The 22,176-nt window shown below is 39.2% G+C and overlaps 1 long non-coding RNA gene across 1 annotated transcript; it reads right to left on the reverse strand.

Moving 5' to 3' along the window:
* Positions 1-952: 952 nt before the first annotated feature.
* Positions 953-2,266, reverse strand: LOC138822020 (uncharacterized). The gene is made up of 3 exons (XR_011370297.1): positions 2,180-2,266; positions 1,688-1,879; positions 953-987 (listed from the first exon to the last, which is right to left on the reverse strand). It is a non-coding gene; the product is annotated as an uncharacterized lncRNA (long non-coding RNA).
* Between the last annotated feature and the right edge of the window lie 19,910 nt (positions 2,267-22,176).

A 22,176-nucleotide genomic window follows, 5' to 3' on the forward strand; every position in this document is an offset into this window, starting at 1 on the left:
TGATACAAACCTGAGAATGGAAATAGGTACAGGAGTCTTAGAACTCAAGAAGTTAAGGTGTGACTAAACTTTCATGAGAATCTAATGGGGGAAGCTGTAGAACTTGAGTTTGGACTGAACACTGATGAGAAGTTAGCATGTTTCTAATGAGTGGCTACTTCCAAGTTCCTTCAAAGGAGAACAGATATTACCTGGCAAAGAATATCCATAAAAGGATATTTTGCCAAGCTGGGGAGTACTAAGGGCTCTATGCCCATCCTGCCCATGCCTAAAGACCCAAGTTCCATCCATATTCACCAGCTCTGAGGTATCTAAACAAGGACTTCTTCCACTTTTTCTTGGTCTCATGGGCAATGCGCTCCTCTAGCTGGTCCAGAAAAATATGTAAGCAGAAGAGCAAGTCTGAAGAGGGCATCTTGAGCTTGACATACTGTGTAAGTTCTTTCAGGGTGTCATGGTTCTTGTTCTCATAGAAATCATCAAGGTAGAAGTCCATCCACATAGGGAAGATGGAACAAACTATGCTATGGGCAGATTGGTGACAAGGAAAATGAGAGCCTTTCCTCCCCATCCTGAGCTTTGTACTATAGCCTCTTTCTGGCGGGACTTGCATGTTGGAGGAAGAGACTCCTGCAAGCAGGATGCTCCTCACAACCCACTTCTAGAAATTTCTCAAATATAATCATCTAAAATTCTCCCTATGTTAGGAGGAGAAGGTTGTTTCCCCTCTTGATCTGACTTGCTATACATACCCCCCTCGTCATCCATGAGAGTCCAAAACCACAAACACATCCACACTGTGTAATCTGCTATCCACTGAAGTGCCAAGCCTCAACCCCCTGGTGAAAATCACAACTGGTGTGCAAAGAAGGAAGTTGACTTTGATTCAGACACCTCAAAGATACCCAGTTTTCAAAGACAGAACTTCTCTTTATGTCAACGTCCACTTCATCTTGTTCATCTTCCTCCCAGTTACGGTAGAAGGATCTGTACCAATGGGAGGAGAGAAGAAAGTTAACTCTATGCTTCTCCTTTTGTGAACTAACAGGACAGACATGGGACTGGTTAAGTCACATATGGTAATGTAAACATAACAGACAAAAAGTAGAGATATGTCTATACAATTTCATGGAAATTCTGTGAGGATGCTTATCAGCATTTGTCCAAATAAATGTCCCATGGCTCATGCCTCTAATCCTACTAATCAGGAGGGTGAGATCTAAGGATCACAGTTTGAACCCAGTCTAGTTTGTAAAATTCTAAAGACACTTATCTTCAATTAACCAGCCAAAGGCCAGACCTGGACTTGGAGCTTAAATGGTAGAGTGATATGAACAGAACAGCACTCAGGCCCCAAGTTCAAGTTCCATTCTTTCTTCCATCTATATTCCTTCAAAGGCCTCCAAGATAGTGATTTCCTAGGTGAGGGTGGATGTTGGGTGACACTGGCTCATTCCTTTAATCCTAGTCTCTCAGCAAGCAAACTGTTAAGGCTCCACTAGCTTCTGAGGAAAATGAAATGTTCTGGCAGGCCACTCGTAAGGAGTAATCCAGGGAATGCACTTCTTTGTCTCAAGCCAAGCTCCTGTGATAAAACCCCAGTGAAACAGTCTCAGAGAGGTACCAAGTATTCCAATAATCTGCCAGGGGGTCTCATCAGTCCTGGATTTGAATGAGGAACACTCACTTTTTAAACAATATCCAGCAACTGCTCCATTGTCTCCCACTCTCTAGAGTGGCGGTGGAAGTTTCCAACATAGAAGAGATCACCTTTCTGGTAGGCAGGGATCAGGTCCATTACCAGCATTTCCAACAAGCCTGAGTCCAAGCTCCATATATTATAAGGCACATTCAGGATTTGAGCAGACTCATTGTCACACTGAGGTGGTAAAAAGAATGAATCTTTGAAACATGGAAATGGGAGTACACTTCAAAATGAGTAATAGAGTAATAGGATTGAAAAGTACACAGTAAATATTTTATCAATATACACATATAAAAACACAAGAAGAAGCCTGTACTGTGGGCTAGAATGAGATTAAATAGGTTTCCTGTCATAGTTACACCTGACCTGAGTTGCCTTGTGATTCCCTTTATTTCTTCTTATAAAAAGGCCTGAGACATTGGATTCGTGGTTTGGCACTGATCCAATGTCTGCAGTATTGAGTGAGGCACTCACCCCTCTCATGCCTGGGACCTGATTCTCTTGAACTTTGAAAACAATACAGGAATGTCTTTCTTGTTTCTGAGCCACAGGCCAAGTGAGCTGGCTAGAGCTGACTGTAAGTTACAGTTGCCTGGGTCTCAGAGTTCCATATTCTATTCCATTGTGAGGGAAGTAGTGTCATCTCTCAGAGCCCAATGATCTAAGCTGCTTACTCACATAAGACCATCCCAAAGACAAACGGGAGGCTGAAATTTCCCCTCCCACATCACTCTATACAAATGTGGACATTGTCAAATCCCAACATCCTCAGGTAGGCCTAGGAACCAGCATGGTCTCAGCCTCAAGGAAGCTTTCCTAGGTGAGAACCATGCCTTATTCCTTATTTTTCACTATTCCTCTTGTTCTGCAAAAATCATTTTGCCTCTCAGGACCCTCTCAGTCTGCCATGTGCTTTTTGCATCTACTTCCTAGGACACTGTTTGGTTCATGTTTCCTAATCTTTTGTTTGCTCTTGAAGCCCCTGTGTGCTGTAATCTGCCCAAAAGACAAATACTTAGAAGTGGGAAAAATCATAAAAATATTGAAAAAACCTTACACATATAGTCAGACATTTTTACACGTGTACATTTTTTTAAGATAAAAGACTATTTTTGATACTTTTGTCATATTTTATGACAGAGGGGAAGGGGAGAAGGGAAGAGGTGCTGCATTGTCTTCTCATAATTCAATGATTATTATTTTTTGAATGGGTGTCCAGTCGTGGGGCCTGAACTCTGGGCCTGGACGCTGTCTCTCAGCTCTTCAGCTCAAGGCTAGCAATCTATCACTTGAGGCACAGCGCCACTTCTGGATTTTTTTTCTTTTTTTGCTTATGTGGTGCTGAGGAATTGAACACAGGGCGTCATGCATGCAAGACAAGCACTCTACCACTGAGCCACCTTCCCAGCCCCTCAATGATTATTATTTAAAACTATAGTTGAAGGAATGTAAGATTTAAAGATAAAAACAATGCTCCTGTTCTTTTTATAAGCTAGTTGTTTATAAAGTATTCCTCACTAAAGTCTTGTCACCTGTGTCTCATGAACTATCCTCCTCCTTCAAAATAATCAAGAAAAACCTTCACAAATAAGTGGGCTGTTGTCCAATCTCTGGATAAGAATTTAAGATACAATATTGCCTGTGACTCTGTGTGTGTACATCTCTGTGGGAGTGTTTGTGTGTGTGTGTGTGTGTGTGTGTGTGTGTGTGTGTGTGTGTGTGTGTGTGTGTGTGTGTGTGCCCATTTTTACTTTGACTTGTGGAACCATGTTATCTCAGAAAGCCTCAGGGCACTAATGGGATGAAAAGCTTGTTAGATTTTAAGGCTAAGATTAGGGCTGGGTCTCATTCCTCTTACTGTCTCCGTTGATTTAAAAAAGAAATCCTCCTTTATCTTTAAAACATACCCAGGAAGAAGCAGGTTATTACCCTACCAGAGAGAAAAGAGGCTGTGACCCTGAAGTGCCTAAGGCAATTCAGCAATAACCTTGCCACTAATATCCACTGTGGGAGTAGAGAGGGTTACTAGATATCAGTAAAAGAATGTCCCACATGATCTTATTTTGTAGTAGATATCAACAGGGAAGCATTCTCAGGTGATGGAGTCAAGCAGGAGTTCAGTCTATTTTACTGCAGTGGAGGTGGTCTGAGTGATGATGTAGATTTCCTCCAGGTGACTGTCAGGCTGTCGTTGAACTTTACCCATTAGGGTGTGCAGCAGCAGCAGCAACAGCAGCAGCAGCACAGGGTCTCTCAGTGGCTCCAAAGGACAGTCACACCTCGTGCTGAGCTGCAAATTCCTACACAACCTGGTTAAGGACACATGGCATAGGCTTGGCAGGCTGTGACCCCACTAGATTTTAAAACTATTTAGACAATAGCCCAGGACAATTTACCAAGCTGACAACATTTTAAATTAGATAGTTCTTTTAATAGGGCTAGGATTTTCTAGGCAGATATACAGGGCTCAGGCCTGTAGTATTATTTCCCATGTCTTTTCCTTCTGTCTGCTTTGCCACATTTTTAAAAAAGTGAATCTGGTCCCTTGTTCTTAAAAGGGGATGTTGGGCAAAGATTCAGCTTCTGTCACTTCTTCAAGCTGACTCAGGGATGTTGATCCTAGTTAGCCAGGAACCTATAAACATAGCCTATTTTACAAAGAGGTTATCAGGGTTAAATGTCATTAAGAACAATATTTTAACTTTTAACAAATGCACAGTCCTTTTTTCTGGCTACAGCAGTGGAGCTTATTTAGACTTCTAGTTTACAAAAGGATCTTTCTGGATGGCATAGGAATGTGATCTCTAGTAATCCTAACAATGCCTCAGTTACCTATGTAGGCCTTCAGACAGATATCAATAGAAACACACACTCAGGTTTACAAAGTTTTTTTCCTGAGCAGATGAATTTCATGTAGCTGGCATCAGCTCAAAATTTACTGCCAATTAGAGTTTTTGGCACATACAGGGGTTGGGATCAAAACTATCTTCCACATTTTAAAACCTTAACTTTTTAGTACTATCACAGATGACTGAAGAGTTCCTGTCCCTTACAAGGTAGATAGACATAGACAGTAGGCATGCTTACAAACTATGTTCCCATGAACTCCTGGTTCTGACCAATTTTTGAAAAGCCACACACAAATGACTCTAAGATCTGACATTATTTCTGCCATACAAGCAGTGGCTTATGGTGTCTGGATGCTCCTCCATTGTTTTCATCCCAGGAGTGTCTTCTCCACACTGGGAAAAATGCCTCATTGGCATTTCCCTTAGTTAGTTGCTGAACTTGAACTCGGGGCCTGAGTGCTGTCCCTCAGATCTACAGCAGGCTATCGCTCTGCCACTTTGAGTCCTAAAGAAACTCTGCTTGCTCTTTCAGCCATCTTTTGGCTGAGTAGAAGTGACAGTTTCACAAGGACCTTTTTCTGCCTGGGCTGGGTTGGAACCAGTTTGTAGATCAACAATTCTCATAAAAGGCCACTTTCATCCACTTAAAAGCAACAAGGTGTTCAACATAGAAGTGTCTTTTAAGCATGTTCTTACCTGAAAAGTACTAAGAGCCAAAGTTACATCTGATAAACTTACAAGAATCCTCACTCCTTTTTGTGGACCTGCTAGGAACTGTTACAAAAAAAAAAACCTATGAGAGCAAACTGAAATAGGAATTAAGCAATTATTTTGGTAATCCTAATTTTTCCTTTAGCATTTTGAGGTAAATATTTAGAACGTTTTTACTTTTAAACTTTATATCCAGAAATCAATTCCTAATTTGTTATCTCCGTTTTAATATTCTATACTTTAGTTTTTAGTTGCATTTTGAAAAATCCCTTGACCTCTCAAGGCTAGGTGTCACTCATTTTCTCTTGGATGCTTGTTTTAAAACAGATACACATGAAAACTTTTAAACTCAAATAAGAATTTTTCTTATTGCAAAAATTACAATCACAATCACTGTACCAAGAAGCTAGACTTAACACCATTTTGCCTTAAAAATATCCAATAGCAGAATATCATTGAGAACAAATCACATTATATAAATAAACTTTTTAATCCTTTTTAAAGGCCTTCTTAATTTTAATTTTAACATATCCCAGGGACAGTTTTAGCAATGATAATCCGATCATTACATCATTCAGTTTTACCATCATGTTTCCAGTGTCTATCTGAAGGTAAGGTACAAAATAAAGATGAGCCACTTAGCCCTTCCTGTGTAATGGGCACGCACCCAATCCAACTCTTTAGGGTTATATGAACTGCATTTGTGCCAGCTTGCCTTCTTTCAACATGCATGGTTCTACTGTGCATGACCAGCTGAACTGCACTTCTGCATGTTCACCCTTCACTCCTAAAGATAGTTCTTCTCTTGTCTTCTAAGTTTCTCCTTGTTGTTTAGCCAGATATCTTTATTACAGTGTAAAGAGACTTATGCATTCTAAAATACTAGATTTTCTAATTTTCAAGTTAAAGAATCCTTAAAAAGCCATTTAAAACAAAGTGAAAATTCTTTAAAAATTTTTTTGGTAATGTCGAAACGTCATAACCTTTTGAATTTTAAATTTTGAACTCACCCAATTGTTACAGAATGCTGAAAATGTCTATCTTCAACATATTACCAAACACATACAAAACACACTCACACAGATATTTAAGCATGCAAAAATAAAAACAACTTTTACATACATTTTCTAAAATTTTCAAACAAAAATTTAAGACAATATTTCTTTTAAACTAAGTATCTTTGTTGAGTTTCATTTTTCAAGGGCTTGCTTTACAAAGGCATTTCTCCAATTAGTCTTTTGAATCCCTTCTGTTGGAGGAATGCTGGGGGGATGGTCACCTGAAACTAAACTGGCCTGATTTTTATCCAATTTTATACAAGAGCAGTTTACATTGTCAGGACTAGGTGAAAAGTGAAACCCAGCCACACAGCCTTCTCTGTGACTGAGCTCAGCTGGAGGCTGGAGCTTTTATTTCCCCAGAGATGTTCAAATAAATAACAAAATCACAAAAACCAAAAACCCACATTAAAGCTCGTACCAATTCTAAAACAGAACGAGACAACTCAACACCCAAAGGCTGAGTTTATCCCTACCAGAACTCTGTGCCGTTCTCACTCAGCAAGCTGAATCCAGAGTCTGCTGAATGAGCATGCTACTCTCACCCAGAACTTCCCTACCTCAAGAAACAGAACAGAGAACAATCAGGTCTCAGTGAATGGGGTGATGTCTCACCAACGTTTGTTGACCCAGGGGCCTTCCAAAGTGGAAGAGAAGTCCCAGTCATTTTGGAGCAAGGGAAATAAGTCCCTAGCGGCCATCCCCTCAGACTGACAGATTCTCCCCCATATTCAGACCCTCCTGGGCCAAGGACAAAGGCTAATATAAACTCCAAATGACAAACAGAACACTCAACACAAAGAATTTACAAAGACACACTGCATCATTGTAAATTGTAAACAAGAAAGCGCCGAACTACATACGGAGAGTTTCCCCCAAAATGGAAAACTTCCCAATACAGATGGAAAACTTCCCACAAAATGTCTGCATGAAAGTGCGAGACTACAGACAGAAAATTTCCCAAAAATATCTGTACTAAACAGCAATCTACCAAGAGGGGTCTGGGGACATCTTCTCAAAGAACCCCGTTGTCAGTCTTATAGCGCATCTACCAAGAGTCCTTGCCAACCAGAATACAGACCCTGTGGGAAACCAGAATTACAGATACAGAAATTACAGGCAACCAAATATGCAGAACAGCAGTGCCTTGAATTAACAGCTGTTTTTGTTTTTTGAGTCTCTGGGGTGGGGCGTCTGGATGGTTTTATGAGGGAGATTCCACATGAACCCCCAGAAATGTTGTACAGACTTGAGATGCCCAAAAGACCCCCAGAGACCACGACCAATATGAACAGCATAAGAGTCTTTTATTTGCAAGCTCAAGCTGGTCCTCTGTGCACTCACTAACCGGTGATAATAAGAATCCCTGAGCACAACATCAGCACAGTTTTATAGTACTGAACAAACAAATTTAGGGAATTTCCACACAAGCAGTTACATGATTGGTTTGAGTCCACCCAAACCACACTGCCTTTTCTCTGAACTATTGGTATGTACTGTTCCTGGAACACTTGGGAAAGTGTTTTGATTTCTTAAGGGTGGGCAGGGTTGGTGGCAACCTGTGGTTTTTTTTCTCTCTCTTGGTATTACTCTGAGGGAAGCCTAGCACAAGATGGTAGGGTTAATCTTAAATTAGAGTTATTTTGGCTCTTCAGCCTGAATAAACCATAGCATACCACATACAAAGCTTTGGTAAAACACAGGTCTGGCTTACACTGTTGGACCAATAGGAGTGTATGTCTACTGCTGTTGCAGGTGTGTCTTAAGGTGTGTGGAGTTTTTCATCCTGATGATCTTGCAATGATGAAATTGACTACACAATTACCTGGGCATATCCCTGCTGAGACTTTTAATATTAAGTCACAGGTTAACAAAGAACAATATTTGAAATGAAATATATTGAACAACCAGACATGGTGACCAAAATAATTTTTACCTGATTCAGTGTATTTTTTACATGCTATATCATATGTACAAGTTCTTCATTTCCTTCTGTGTCATTATGTTGTCTTTCCTTATTTTGGTTTTGTTTTCAGAACCATGGTATAAGAGGGCATTTCTTATATTTTTGTCTTATAGTCTTCAGAAAGTCTACAGTTAAATAGGCTTAAGTTCCTTTTGTTAGAAAATTAAAAGCACATTGGATGGGGTCTTTATCATAATTTTGTTATGATAAAAAATACGTTTTTATTTCTGGCATTTTACCTGTATAATCTCATTTCAATCTTTTCCAAAGGACACTTTAGTGGAAGGAGGAAATTCAAAATGGATTCTGTTAGAGAATTTCTTTTTCATGTTTTTTTTTTGGGGGGGTCCAGTCGTGGGGCCTGAACTCTGGGCCTGGGCAGTGTATCTCAGTTCTTCAGCTCAAGGCTAGTGCTCTACCACTTGAGCCACAGTGCCACTTCTGGCTTTTTTCTTTTTTGCTTATGCGGTGTTGAGGAATCGAACCCAGGGCCTCATGCATGCAAGGCAAGCACTCTAACACTGAGCCACCTTCCCAGCCCCCTGGTAGAGAATTTCTCTTGCTAAAAACTCTGGTACATAGTAAGGTAAGCAACTCCAAAATTATTTATTATGGAGGTGAGTTGAAAGTCATCTAATACTCTTTCCTCAATGAAAAGAGAGGATTTAAAATAACTAATATTTTTAAAGTTAATGGGCACAAATATGTACGAATTTTCTAGAAATAAAATGATCATTCATGAAACCTTACTGATACTTCAAAGAATGGTTTCCAATAAGAAGAATCACCTTCATACATTTTCACACAATGTGTATCTGCCTGGTAACAGAACCCCAAACTAGAATAAAGCATCTAATAGCTGTCTAATTTTTGTTGCCTTTTTGCAAGACTGCTTTCTTATCATATTGATTAGTATGAATTCTATGGCCAGTACAATATCACATATCTCATAACAGTTACTAGATTGGACCTTCATGGATGAGATGGTGTGGGTTTCTGGTGGAGCCCTCTCTGGTTAAAAGGGGGAGTTGGTATTGGCACAGTCTCTGTAGTGGAGCATGGTGAGTCTTAGGGAGTGAAGACCAGTCTGTGTTGGGCTTTGAGACCACAGGGAGGAGACAGGAAGTACTAGACTTGTTAGGGGCCTGGTCTCTTGTAGAGTATGCGGTACTTTAGTAAGAAGGCTGGGTCACAGGGCTGGAGGCTGATTGGGGCAGAGCTTTGAGAAGGAAGAACAAAGCTACAAAGGAGGAGGTTACTTAGAGGAAGGGTTCTGGGGGAGCATTGTGAGCCCTTGTGGGATATGTAGGATGAGGTTTCCCATAAGGCAAGGCAGTGAATGTAGGCAAGAGGCTGACAGAATGTGGGGATTCTGGTGCAGGAATGCGGAGCTATGAGGGAGAGGCTTTTCAATGTCTGGCCTTGAGAGGTCAGGGTGGTAAAAGGAAGACATGGACTAGTAAGGGGCGGGGTTTCTGGTGGACAATGGCAGGCCTTTGGAGAGTATGTTCGGGTGGAAGTGGGGTTTCCTGAAGAGAAGAGTGCAGTCACAATGTATGGAGGAGATTTACAGAACCAGAGCTTTGTGAGAGCACTGATAGGATGCAGTGCACCAGAATGGTTAAGATGGGGTTTCTGGTATAGTCAGTCACCACTTTGAAAAGAGGAGTAATGTTGGGTGGGGATTTCAGTATTGCAAGGCAGGCCATGGTCTTTGTACAGGGTTTCCAGTAGGGCAAAGCAACCTTCAAAAAGGGAAAACGGAGGGACAGGGATTTACAGTTGAGCCTGGTGAGGCTTCCAGATGGAGGCCATCTGATGCAGTTGTTTCTAGTGGAGCAATGTGGGTGTTGAGAGATGGGATAGTGTGTTGGGGGTATTCTAGTGGGTTTTTTCTGGAGCAATGCAGGGCTTGGAGCCATGGGGATAGTTGGAGGAGGGGCTTTGAGAAGGAGTGGAAGGGATATAAAGGGTATCTGGTGGAGTAGGGTGTGGATCTGAGGGAGGAGCCAATAGGGGTCGGGTTCATCTGAGGAGTAAGGCAGGGCATTGAGAGAACACTTGTGGGAGGTGGTGAGGCTTGTGGTAGAACAGGGCTGGCTTTCTAGGCAGGAGATGGGCTGTGTGAGAAGCTTCTAGCCAACCAAGGTGAGGCTTCAAGGGCAGTTATAGGGAGGTGAAGGGTTTTTGGTATTGCATGATGGGTTTTGTGAGAAGAAGTAGGTTCAAGGCTGGGTTTGAAAGGTTAGTCCAGTTTGAAGTAGGCTAGTTATGGGCAGAGGTTCTGATGAAAATAGGAGAGGATCGAGGGAGAAGGCTACTTGGTATGAAAGGGAAGGGAGTAGCTTGGATGTACTAGGAAAGGGGAGCAATGTGACTATGAGGGACTAGAGTAGTGAGGGTGGGGTATCTGTGAGCTTGCAAGATGGTTTATTGCAGTCATCAAAATGGTGATTTAAGCAATGTGTCTTTATCATTGGATGCATCGATGTTAAAACATATCTAAGAATGTGAAGCACTACTATACAGACCCTGAAGAAACTCAAAAGGATCTGTGAAATTATGTTGGAATAAAATTAATGACTAATTACAGTAGGAATTGATTTTCACTCGGCCCATAAATACTTTCCAGAAGAAAAGGCTACATTGAAAAATAAACAATTAAAAGGAAGCAGGCAGGCAGACCTTGAAGTAAACATTATCCAATGAACAACAGCTATTGAGGAATGATTGCAATCTTCTTTTACCTCAGTTACAGTTACTGACCTATATTCTTCCCTAATGCCAAATCAAAAAGCCATGAAAATGCAGTAATTATTGTCAAGGCCTTAGAATTTACAGAAAGAATTCAATGAATGTAGTTCTAGAAAGTATAAAGATAGATGTCGTAGCTAAAGATTGAAGAAAATATCCCCATCTCTGGCCCTCCAGGGTGAGAAAGGTTAAGCCAAAGCATAATGAGAATGGACAGAAGTACAGTAGTGCATACCAGTAGTCCCAAGATACAATGATGAAGGTGTATCGGGGGAGAAAATCAACAAGATCATAACAGGACTTAGCACTGGAGAGTAGAGAAAAGAGCAGTGAAAATTCAAGGAGAATTACAAAGGATGCCCTTGCATATATGGCAGTAGAGCACATCACATTGGGGTCTAAAGTACGTGTAGGAAACTACCTGTGCTCATAAGGTGTCACAAGAAGTGATGAACATACGATTTACAGGATATTGAATAATCATAAAAGTCTTGCTTCAGTAGTGAAGAGTTAAACCTTGATAAACTCTGTTTTGAAACACCTAACAAACTATAAAACCAAGACAAGAAGATTCAAAATGTGTATGTTACTTGACTGTTTGCAATAGTAGAGATAAAAAAAAATCAAATCACATAATGTGGATGCAAAAGAATAACATTATTAAGGTAATCTTTAAACAATATACATTTTATGTGAATAGTCCTGATTATAAATGATTTGTTTTTCTTAGAGATTTTGGATGCACAAAAACAACAAAAAACAAAAACAAATAAAAGCAAAAGACACTTGGCAATAGAGCTGGCTGCCAGTGCCTTATCCTTATTTCTAGATAGTCATGAGCCTGAGATTGGAAGATCATAGTTCACCGATGGCTGGGGTAGCAATCCATGAGACATTTATGTTCAATTGTTCAATCAAAGACAGATTGAAACTTTGGATCAAATAGTACAGACTCAGTCAGTCATTAGTGAAAAAAACAAGCAAGAGTTTGAGGCTCCAAGTCAAGTTTCATTACTGGGTGGCACGCGTGCGCATGCGCAGACACACACACACACACACACACACACACACACACACACACACACACACACACACACAAATGGAATGAGAGAGGAAGAGGGAGAAAAAAGGGAATATTAAGAGTTTAAAATGTGAACCTGTCTTCCAGGACTATCCTAAACATTTATTAATAAAAATGAAGGAAACCATGGAACCTAGGTTCCATGACTATTTTCCCAAGTCTTTCCATTTTCTTAAGAAAGGGGCTGTGTCATTCTTTCTGATAGAAACATAAAATTTCATTGTGTATATATACCACCTTTTCTTGAACTATTCATATATAGAGAGGCTTCTAGTTTGGTTCAATATCTTAGATATGGTAATAATGCTTCCAAAAACATAGTTGTAGATTTAGTAAATTTTAGCTTGAGATCATTTCCACAAATGCCCAGGAGTGGGATTGCTAGCTCCAAAGCTATGTACATTTGACCTTACAAAATGATGCTAATTGAAATGAACTCCAAGGTATGGAAACAAGTCATTTTTTTCAGATGTCAACCTTGATATCTCTAAAATAGTGTATCTAGATCTTATTTTATTTCATTTGTCTTTTTCAATTGGTTTATCCCCTGCAATCTCTGTCTTAATTCTGGTACCTTTCATTTTGTAAATACATTTATCTGATTTTGAGAAGGAAAAGAAAAACATAGTGATGAAAGGAGTACAAAGAGCGACCCACTGCAACAATGATATTCACAAGACACTATGTCAGAAATGAACTTGACAACCTTGGGTGGGAAGAGGGGTAGGAGGTGGGAAAGGATATGATAACAACGATGGAGTGGGTAACAATAATCAACAAGGAATTTACCTTACTCATGTAACTCTACACACTCTGTAAAGTATCTTTGAAATAAAATAAAATTCAAAAATTGAACCTATCCTAAAAATAATATCCTTTTCAAGATAATACATCTCTCACAGTACTTGTGAGAGATTCTAGAGTCAAGCTGTTAGACCTGAAAAGGGATAGATTGGGAAGCCATCTCAAACAGCATTCAAAAGGCTGTGCTCTGGGAAGGTCAAACAGTCAAGGGAAGACAGGAGTATGAAGAGTTATTACCTCAAGGGTATTTAAGTTAGAGCTGTTGGACAATAAAAGACTAAGACTTTGGAGACAAGATGGATGTCTGTGATATAGTTGTAATGACCCTTGCTCCCTTCTTCTCCCTAACAATAAGGGATTCAATTATCACTATGTTTACAAACAATACCTCATGTTAATAATTATAACCACAAACTAGATTGATGCCTTAGTTTGTGGACATACCTGTAGCCACTGACCACCCCCTATAGTAGAATGAATATAAAGTCTGTTAAGCAGGATTTGGGGATCCAGAAGCTGGTAATAAGGCATTGGGTCCTCTCGTGTCTTCATTCCTATCACTTCCTGTGATTTCTCAGTTCTTTGGCCAGGTATCCCATTGTATTTGCTGTCCCAAGGTTGCGGTTAATGACAGTACTTATATTCTGAATACCTCAAAACAAACCACATAAAAATACTTCCTCAAAGAAGATTGACAAATGTATAGGATCACCTGGAAAGATACCTAACATCAGCAGTCAACCTGTGATCCTCTAGCAAGAAAGTGCAATTCAGGACTATCTTTACTTGTGATAATATAAGAAATGGATAATTGTCCCTTTTGTATATTTGGTATTTGGTATTGCATATATTTTCAGAAACACATATACATTGTGAAATAATGTTATTTATTTCATAGGTCAGACCACGTCACTGGAGTGATGACCCAGTTGCCTGAATTACAAATAGGTGAGTGTGAATTGCCTAATTACGACCATTTCTCCATGAAACTCAGCAACACAGAATGAAGTATCAGGGTCAGGCCATTCCATACCTGTGAGGATTTATACCTAGATTAGAGTAATATACACCTCTCAGCATTCATGGCACATTCGTGTGTTAAAATTGTCATCAGATCAGAAAAATGCTAGAGCTTAAAGTAGAATGATGGGCAATACATTTTCAATGCAAGAGTGATATCACACCTGCAATTATTCTCAGTGGAGAATCCTTTCTATACATTATACTGACTTAACTTCTACTTTGTGCTTTACCATTATCAGGCAGGATCACACTGTATTGAGCTACAATACTGCAGCAACCTCAGCTGCCTTTGAATGTTACCTCCAATCTTGGTACTAAGGTCAACACTGCAAATCTAACCACATAGTTAGTGGACACCCGAACTTTTCAAGCCTGGTTAACAATTGAGCTATCACTGCTCATTGCCAGTGTTAAAGATCTCACTCTTTAGATTTATTGTTTATCTTCTTATATTTCCAACACTGCCTTAGATGTTGATTTTTGAAGTAGAACTTTTAGTTTGCATCTGATTTATGAGGGTGTTAGTAATGCCAGTTAAACTGCATATATTATAATGTAAGTAATTTGATGTTTTCACATGTGAATTAAATTTTGGTAATTGAGGAAGTGAATACACATCACTCACAAAAGTTTCTTTATGTGTATTGGTATTGCCATATTGTGAGCTTCCTAAACACCATCCATGGAAGCACATGTCCCTAATTCTATCATTTCTGTCACTGAGACAAGGCTTGGAATGTCCAGACCATTTGGCACCTCATAGTAAGAACCTTTCTACAAAGAAGGGGGAGAGAATAGCAAACAGAGCAAATGAATCTTCCAACAGTTTTTAACATATTCATTATGCTTAGCCATTAAGACCACCATAATAGTATTGTTTACCTACTCTTTTCTGTTCTAAGCAGTTTTATTTATGGATCTTTAAGAAATTATAAAAGAATAACATAAGAAATCTATATGAATCATATAAGAAATCACAAAAAATGGTCTGTTAGGTATATATACTCCCAAAGACATAATTTCAGGAAAGCATTAAGCACATAAAATGTAATGTAATGACTCTTTATTGAAAACTTCAGCAGTTGTAGTTTATTTATTCTGATAACAAAGTTTATAAAGTAAGTTACAATAGTATTCCAAATGGAACACAGAACTAGAAACATGAAGGGTAGCACTAAAGAATATTACTGCTACCATTAATAGAGTAAGAAGGAAATTTAGGCAAAACTCCTTCAGAGTAAAAGCCACAGGACAGCCCCATCATTACTTTCATTGTTCATATGAAGAAAAGACCTTTTTGTAGTAGACAAATTTTCACAGATATTAACATCAATTGGGTATATATTTCTTAAGGCATTCAGGAAGGATGCTCTCACCATGTTAATTGAAGCTGACTTCTCTGGGACCTACTACAGAATGCACAGACACTATTCCAAGCACTGCACCTGTATTAGGTAATTGTAGTGCTTATGAGTGTTTTTCAAGTTAGAAAATGAATTAAATATTTTATTAAAAACAGAAGTAGGCAACAAGGTGAAGCAAATTTCCCAAATACCCAAGACTGATCAGTTCTAGACACATAATTCAAATCCAGGTTTGCACCAGGCATATCTGAGGATATTCTTTGTCATATTCATTAACTTTCAAGAGCTATGGAGCAGATGAACCCACATTATCTTCCTATAATGGCAATAAAAATGCTTCAGAATATAGATATTTTTAAATGAAAAGGGTGTGGCTAATGAAAGTGTAAGTGATCTTTATACCAAACAAAGATCAGTTTAATTTCTCACGAAATACATGAATGAACATCATTCAGATTCCACTTTTCATTACTCCTGGAGTAATTGCTTAAAGAGACCAATTCCATGTCAAAGACACTTGTGCTGATAAACACAGGCTTTTTTCATGAAGTACCGTGAATACACAGTGAATAGTTTGTTATGGATATATAATCCAAAAGAAATAATTTAGTGGATGGAGGTTCTGGGAAGATGGCGGAGGAGAAGCTGGAGGCTAAACAAGCTCTCGCATAGAAAGCAGTTTTAGAGGTCCAGCAAACAGTCCTAAGCCAGAGAACCACACCAAGTGTGCCTTTAAAGGACAGAGAGTTAGGCCAGAGAGGGAAAATAAAGGCAAGGAGACAGCTCTGAGCACTTGCCAGCAGCTGCCGCTGCTGCAGCAGCAGCTGTGGCGGCGGCGGCGGCCATACCTGCCATATCTGAATCACAGAGAGTCTGGGATGAAGGAGCCAGACACAGAGGGTGAGCAGATTCTACTCATCACCAGCAAGAACCAACAAGGATCAGAAATCTTCATCCTTCAGTTCGCAGACCAGAGACAACCCAGGAATCAAGACTCGGTGTGAGTAGAAACCTGACATACTCACTCCTTCTTAGGGAGCAGAGGAGGGAAGGCCACCCCTCCCCCCCCAGTACTGGAGATCTCTATCTTGGATACCGACAAAGCTCGGCAGAGCTGCTAGCTCTAACTCAGGCCTTGGAAGTAAACTAGAGTCATTTAGCAGGTCACAGGAGCCTAACCTGAACTGCCAGACTCAGCTCTACCCAGGGAAAAGTCACCCAGCTTGGGTGCCAGCCCCAGGAGTGGCTTTCTTCACCGTGTAATCAGAGGCAGAGGCTGCCCCTCCCTTTAGCAGGCTCAACAATCAATTGAAATTCAGTAAACAGAAACCCTGAGAATGGCCCCAGGCTGGGCTCTGTGAGTTTCTCACAAACCAGCCCCCAGGAAAAGCTGCTGTTTGCTAAAAGGCCTCAACTCTACCCAGAACCTAGCCTCATCACAACATCTCCAAACTTGAGGAAAAAGCCATCTCCCTCTTTTGTGATACTCAAAGCAAAAATGACTCCCATTGAACTAACCTGGGAGGAGGAATGCAAACCTTTGAGGAAAGCAGAACATTTTTCTGCCTGTTCAAACAAACTGATTTAAGAAACCAACCAAGCCACAGGAACACAAGCAGACCAGAGACTCCAACAAGAGGCCGGTTAAGGACACAAGGGAGATTCAGGATTTTTCCCACCCCCACCCCAAAAAATCAAAGAACTATTGTTTTTAAAGTTGCAGAGCTTCTGCAGGGCAAATGACATAGCTAGCAAGATCAATAGAAAGCCCACGGATTGGGAGAAGATCTTTACTAGCCATAAAATGGACAAGGGTCTCATATCTAAAATATACTTGGAACTCAAAAAATTAAACCCCCCCAACAACAAATCCTCAAAGAAACAACTGCCAAATAAATATGTGGGCGAAAGACTTAAAGAGAAACTTCTCTGAAGAAGAAAGAAGGATGGCCAATAGACACATGAACATCCCTAGCCATAAAAGAAATGCAAATAAAAACAACATTGAGATATCACCTCACTCCAGTTAGAATGGCAAAAATCAAGAACTCTAACAACAACAGATGCTGGAGGGGATGTGGCAGAAAGGAACCTTACTTCATTGTTGGTGGGAATGTAAACTTGTTCAACCAATTTGGAAAGCAGTATGGAGGTTCCTCAAAAGACTTCACATAGAACTCCCCTATGACCCAGCAATCCCACTTTTGGGCATTTACCCAAATGTTTACAAACAAGACCACACTAAAGCTACCAGCACAACTATGTTTATTGCAGCATTATTTACCATAGCTAAGATATGGAACCAACCCAAATGCCCCTCAGTAGATGAATGGATCAAGAAAATGTGGTATATATACACAATGGAATTCTATGCCTCCATCAGAAAGAATGACATTGCCCCATTTGGTAGGAAATGGAAAAACTTGGAAAAAATTATATTAAGTGAAGTAAGCCAGGCCCAAAGAAACATAGGTCCGATGGTTTCCCTTATTTGCAATATCTAGTATATGTATGAGTCAAGCGGAAAAGGTCAGATAAAGTGATGTCAGGAAAATGAACCGTTAGATGTGTATTTTAATGTTTTTTTTCTTTCATGTATGTGTTTCTAACGCATTTATAAGATTATCTCTTTGTTGCTTTGTATGTCCCTCCCCCACAGTATAACCCCTGCTTTCACTATATTTGATGTCAGTATAACTTGTGGAGGAGATGGGGTAAAACCAGTTGTTTAAGGATACAGGTGGACCTGTTGCAACAATGAGAAGTACAAGTTGTCATGTCCAAAACGAGCTTTACAAAGTCGGTGCGGGGGGCGAGGGGAAGGAGAAGGATTGGGATTGGGGGGGAGGGGGAGGCAGGGAAGGGATATGAAAGGTAAACAAAGGAGGAGGCTGCAATGCTTGGTAAGAAATGTACGCATTATGCTGCCCATGTAATTGTAACTCCTCTGTACAGTATGTTCCCAAATAAAATAAAATTAAATTTAAAAAAAGAACTATTGTTTTTGTACCTTTTATAAAATAATTTTTTTCTAATTTTTTTAATCTTTGATTTTTACTTTTTGAAAAAAAATTGTTTTCTAGTAATTTTTTTTCCTCTTAGAATTTTATTTTAGGGGTTTCAGTGTGTGTGCGTTTTTCTTTCTTTTTTTGTTTGTTTTTTGTTTTTGTTTTTTGTTTTCGCTTTCTGTTTAGCTCTACTGAACCTCTGATCTTTTTTCTTTCTTTCTCATCCTTTTCACCTTTTCTTCTCTTGCATTCTTCTTTATGTGACTTAATTGTTGTTCTACACATCCTCAGATAAACCTGTAGTCAATTATTAGACCTTTTACCCCATTGTGTACACACTGAATCCACAAATTTATTACTCAATTCGAAACCTCTGAGACTTAAATTCCTTAAGAGCAGTACTACCTCTTTATACCTTTATAATATTTTAAGTGTTTTTATTTTTATATCTCCTTTATATCCCTCCCCTTCTCTCATTATATTCACGTTCTTTTCTGAATAGTTTGTTTTTGAGCAAGTATATTTGTAATTTTTACCTTTCCAATTTTTTTGGTCTCTTTTTGTTCCCTTTCTCTTTCTTCTTTTGTTTCTCTCTCCCTACTTTCATCCTATCCAACCTATTTCCTGCTTTGAGATTAGGACTTAGTTAACACTACCTGTGCCTTCCCACATTACTCTATTCCTATTTTTTACCCACAACTCTTCCTAAACCTAATAATTTCTGGTTTACCAAATACTTCTTTGCAGTTCGTCGCCTATTAATATATAGTTGTTCAATGTTGAATAGATTTATCTGTTGAACTAGATTGTACCTGCAGACTATTGACTGTGCAAATACAGATTTTGGTTGATACTTGCCTTAAGTTTGTGTTCTAGCACAAAACTGGTGTTGATTTCATCCCAAATGGGCAGGGTAAGCTGGAAAAATACAAGAAAAATGGCAAATCCACGTATCTCAAATCCCACTCATGATAATCAGGGGACAGAACAGATAATGAATAATCCAGAGGAGACTTCCCAAATAGCTCTACAAGCACTGCTGGCAAACATGATAAATGAAAAGACTGAAAACATACAAAGGACCCTGTATGAGCGTGATAGGGATAGAAAGCAGGCAATGCAAAGTTTTATACAGGACTATCATGAGCAAGAGGAACCTAGTCAAAAACTGATACAGGATTTGCCTGAGCAGCTTGAGAATGCTTAAAGAGAAAGGCAGGAATGGCATGAGCAGGCTGAGAACATTCAAACAGAATTATAGGAATGGCATGAACGGGAGGAAGCTAAGCAAAGAGCAATACAGGAATTGAGAGAGCAGGAAGAGAATACACAAAGAACACTAAAGGCATTCATGGAATCCATTAACAAAGAGCTGAAGGAAGTCAGGGAGAACACAAAGGGAATACTGACTGGAACCCAACAGATGGAATGGGAGTGCAAGGAAACCATAAACAATCAACTAAGTGATTTGAGAATAAACACCAAACACCAAATTAAGGAAGTAAAGAAGTCAATACAAGATCTAAAACAAAGCTTCAACAAAGAATTTGAAGCCATCAAAACTGACCAACTTGAAAGAAAAGAAATAAAAAACAAAGTAGAAAGTCTTGACAGCAGGTTAGACCGTGAAGAAGATCGAATCTCAGGGATTGAAGACAGCCTAGATATTATAGAGAAAGAACATACATCAATCCAAGACAAATCCAAGAAATATGATAGATCTATCCAACACTTGGAAGACACAATCAGAAGGCTTAATGTAAGGATCATATGTGTAAAGGAGCACCTAGAAACAGAAGTTAATGGTCTAGGAAATTTGTTTAACAGGATCCTAGCAGAGAACTTCCCAAACATGCAAAAAGATAGGCCTATTCATATGCAAGAAGCTTTTAGAACTCGAAATAGACCAGACCAGAATAGGACATCCCACTGTCACATTATAATACACACAGTATCAACTCAAAACAAGGAAAAGATCCTTAAAGCTGTCAAGGAGAAAAAGACTAATCACCTATAAAGGAAACCAATTAGAATCAACTCAGATTTCTCAGCTGAGACAATCAAAGCAAGAAGAGCCTGCAATGACGTATGCCATGTCCTAAAAACAAGCAAATATCAACCAAGAATACTGTACCCAGCTAAACTCTCCTTCATAACTGAAGGCCAAATAAAAACCTTCCATATCAAAGAAAAATTGAAACAATACATCTCCACCAAACCAGCCCTACAAAAGATTCTTAAAGATGTCCTACATATAGAACCCCAACAAGACCACAATAAAGGCCAAGAAACTACACCCAAACTGAGAATCCAAGAACCACAGGAAGAACACAATTTTCACAGCCCCTAAGAAGGTGGATAACATGGTAGGAACTCCCAAATACCTCTCAGTCCTATCTCTTAACATTAATGGACTCAACTCTCCATTTAAGCGACATAGACTGTCTAGTTGGATTAAAAAAAACAAGATCCTTCTATCTGCTGCCTTCAGGAGTCACATCTTGCCCGTAAAAACAAACACATTTTCAGGGTGAATGGCTGGAACATAATCTACCAATCAAATGGCCCCCATAAACAGGCGGTTGTTGCAATCGTAATATCAGATAAAATAGACTTAAAATTAAAATTTGTGAGAAGAGATAAAGAAGGTCGCTACATACTAATTAAGGGATCTCTCCTTCAGGTGTATATTACAATTCTAAATATCTATTCGCCAAACAACGGAGCACCCACATTTATCCAAGAAACACTACTTTCCCTCAAATCCCACATAGATCCAAAGACATTAATTGTTGGGGATTTTCACACACCACTCTCCCCACTAGATAGATCAACTCCGCAAAAACTCAACAGAGAAACCTCAAATCTAAACAACTGCATAGATCAACTAGATTTAACAGACATCTACCGAATATTTCACCCAACAGCATGAGAATACTCATTTTTCTCAGCAGCAAATGGAACATTTTCTAAAATAGACCACATTTTAGGCCACAAAGCAAACTTGTCGAAATTCAGAAACATTGATGTAATACCTTGCATTCTCTAAGACCACAAGGGGATAAAATTAGAACTCAACACTAAAAGCCACCAAAGAATGTCCAGTAACACATGGAGGCCGAACAACACACTGCTGAATCACAAGTGGGTCCTGGAAGAGATTAGAAAGGAAATCCAAATATTCGTGCTATTTAACAAAAATGAACACACAAATTACTAGCTACTCTGTGACACAGCAAAGGCAGTACTCAGAGTCAAGTTTATAGCTCTGAGCTCCTACATCAACAAATTGGAGAGAACTGAAACCAAGAATATAATGAGACATTTGAACCTCCTTGAAAAAGAGCAGCAAGATAAACCCCAATCCAGTCTACCCAAAGAAATAATTAAAATTAAATCAGAATTAAATGGATTAGAATCCAAAAAAAAATACAGAAAGAATCAACAAAAAAAAGAGTTGGTTCTTCGAAAAAATTAACAAAATTGACAGACTCTTAGCAAATCTTATCAGAAAAAGACCAGAACCCACCCAAATAAATAAACTTAGAGATGAGAATGGAAATATCACCACAGAAAAAAACAAGGTTCAGAACATTATAAGGGAAAACTTCTCAAAACTTTATGCTAATGAGTTTGAGAACTTGAAAGAAATGGACCTTTTCCTAGCAAATATTGACAAGCCAAAACTAAACCAAAATGAGTTAAACCATCTTAACAGGCCCATATCAAGCATTGAAACAGAAACAGCAAGAACAGACTTCACAGTTAAAAAATGTCCAGGACCAGGTGGTTTTACAGCGGAATTCTACAAGGCCTTCAAAGCTGAGCTCACACCAATACTCCTCCAACTCTT

The sequence above is a fragment of the Dipodomys merriami genome, unplaced genomic scaffold (genome assembly GCF_024711535.1).
Source record: "Dipodomys merriami isolate MVZ:Mamm:240054 unplaced genomic scaffold, mDipMer1.0.p SCAF_977, whole genome shotgun sequence".
Classification (NCBI taxonomy): domain Eukaryota; kingdom Metazoa; phylum Chordata; class Mammalia; order Rodentia; family Heteromyidae; genus Dipodomys; species Dipodomys merriami.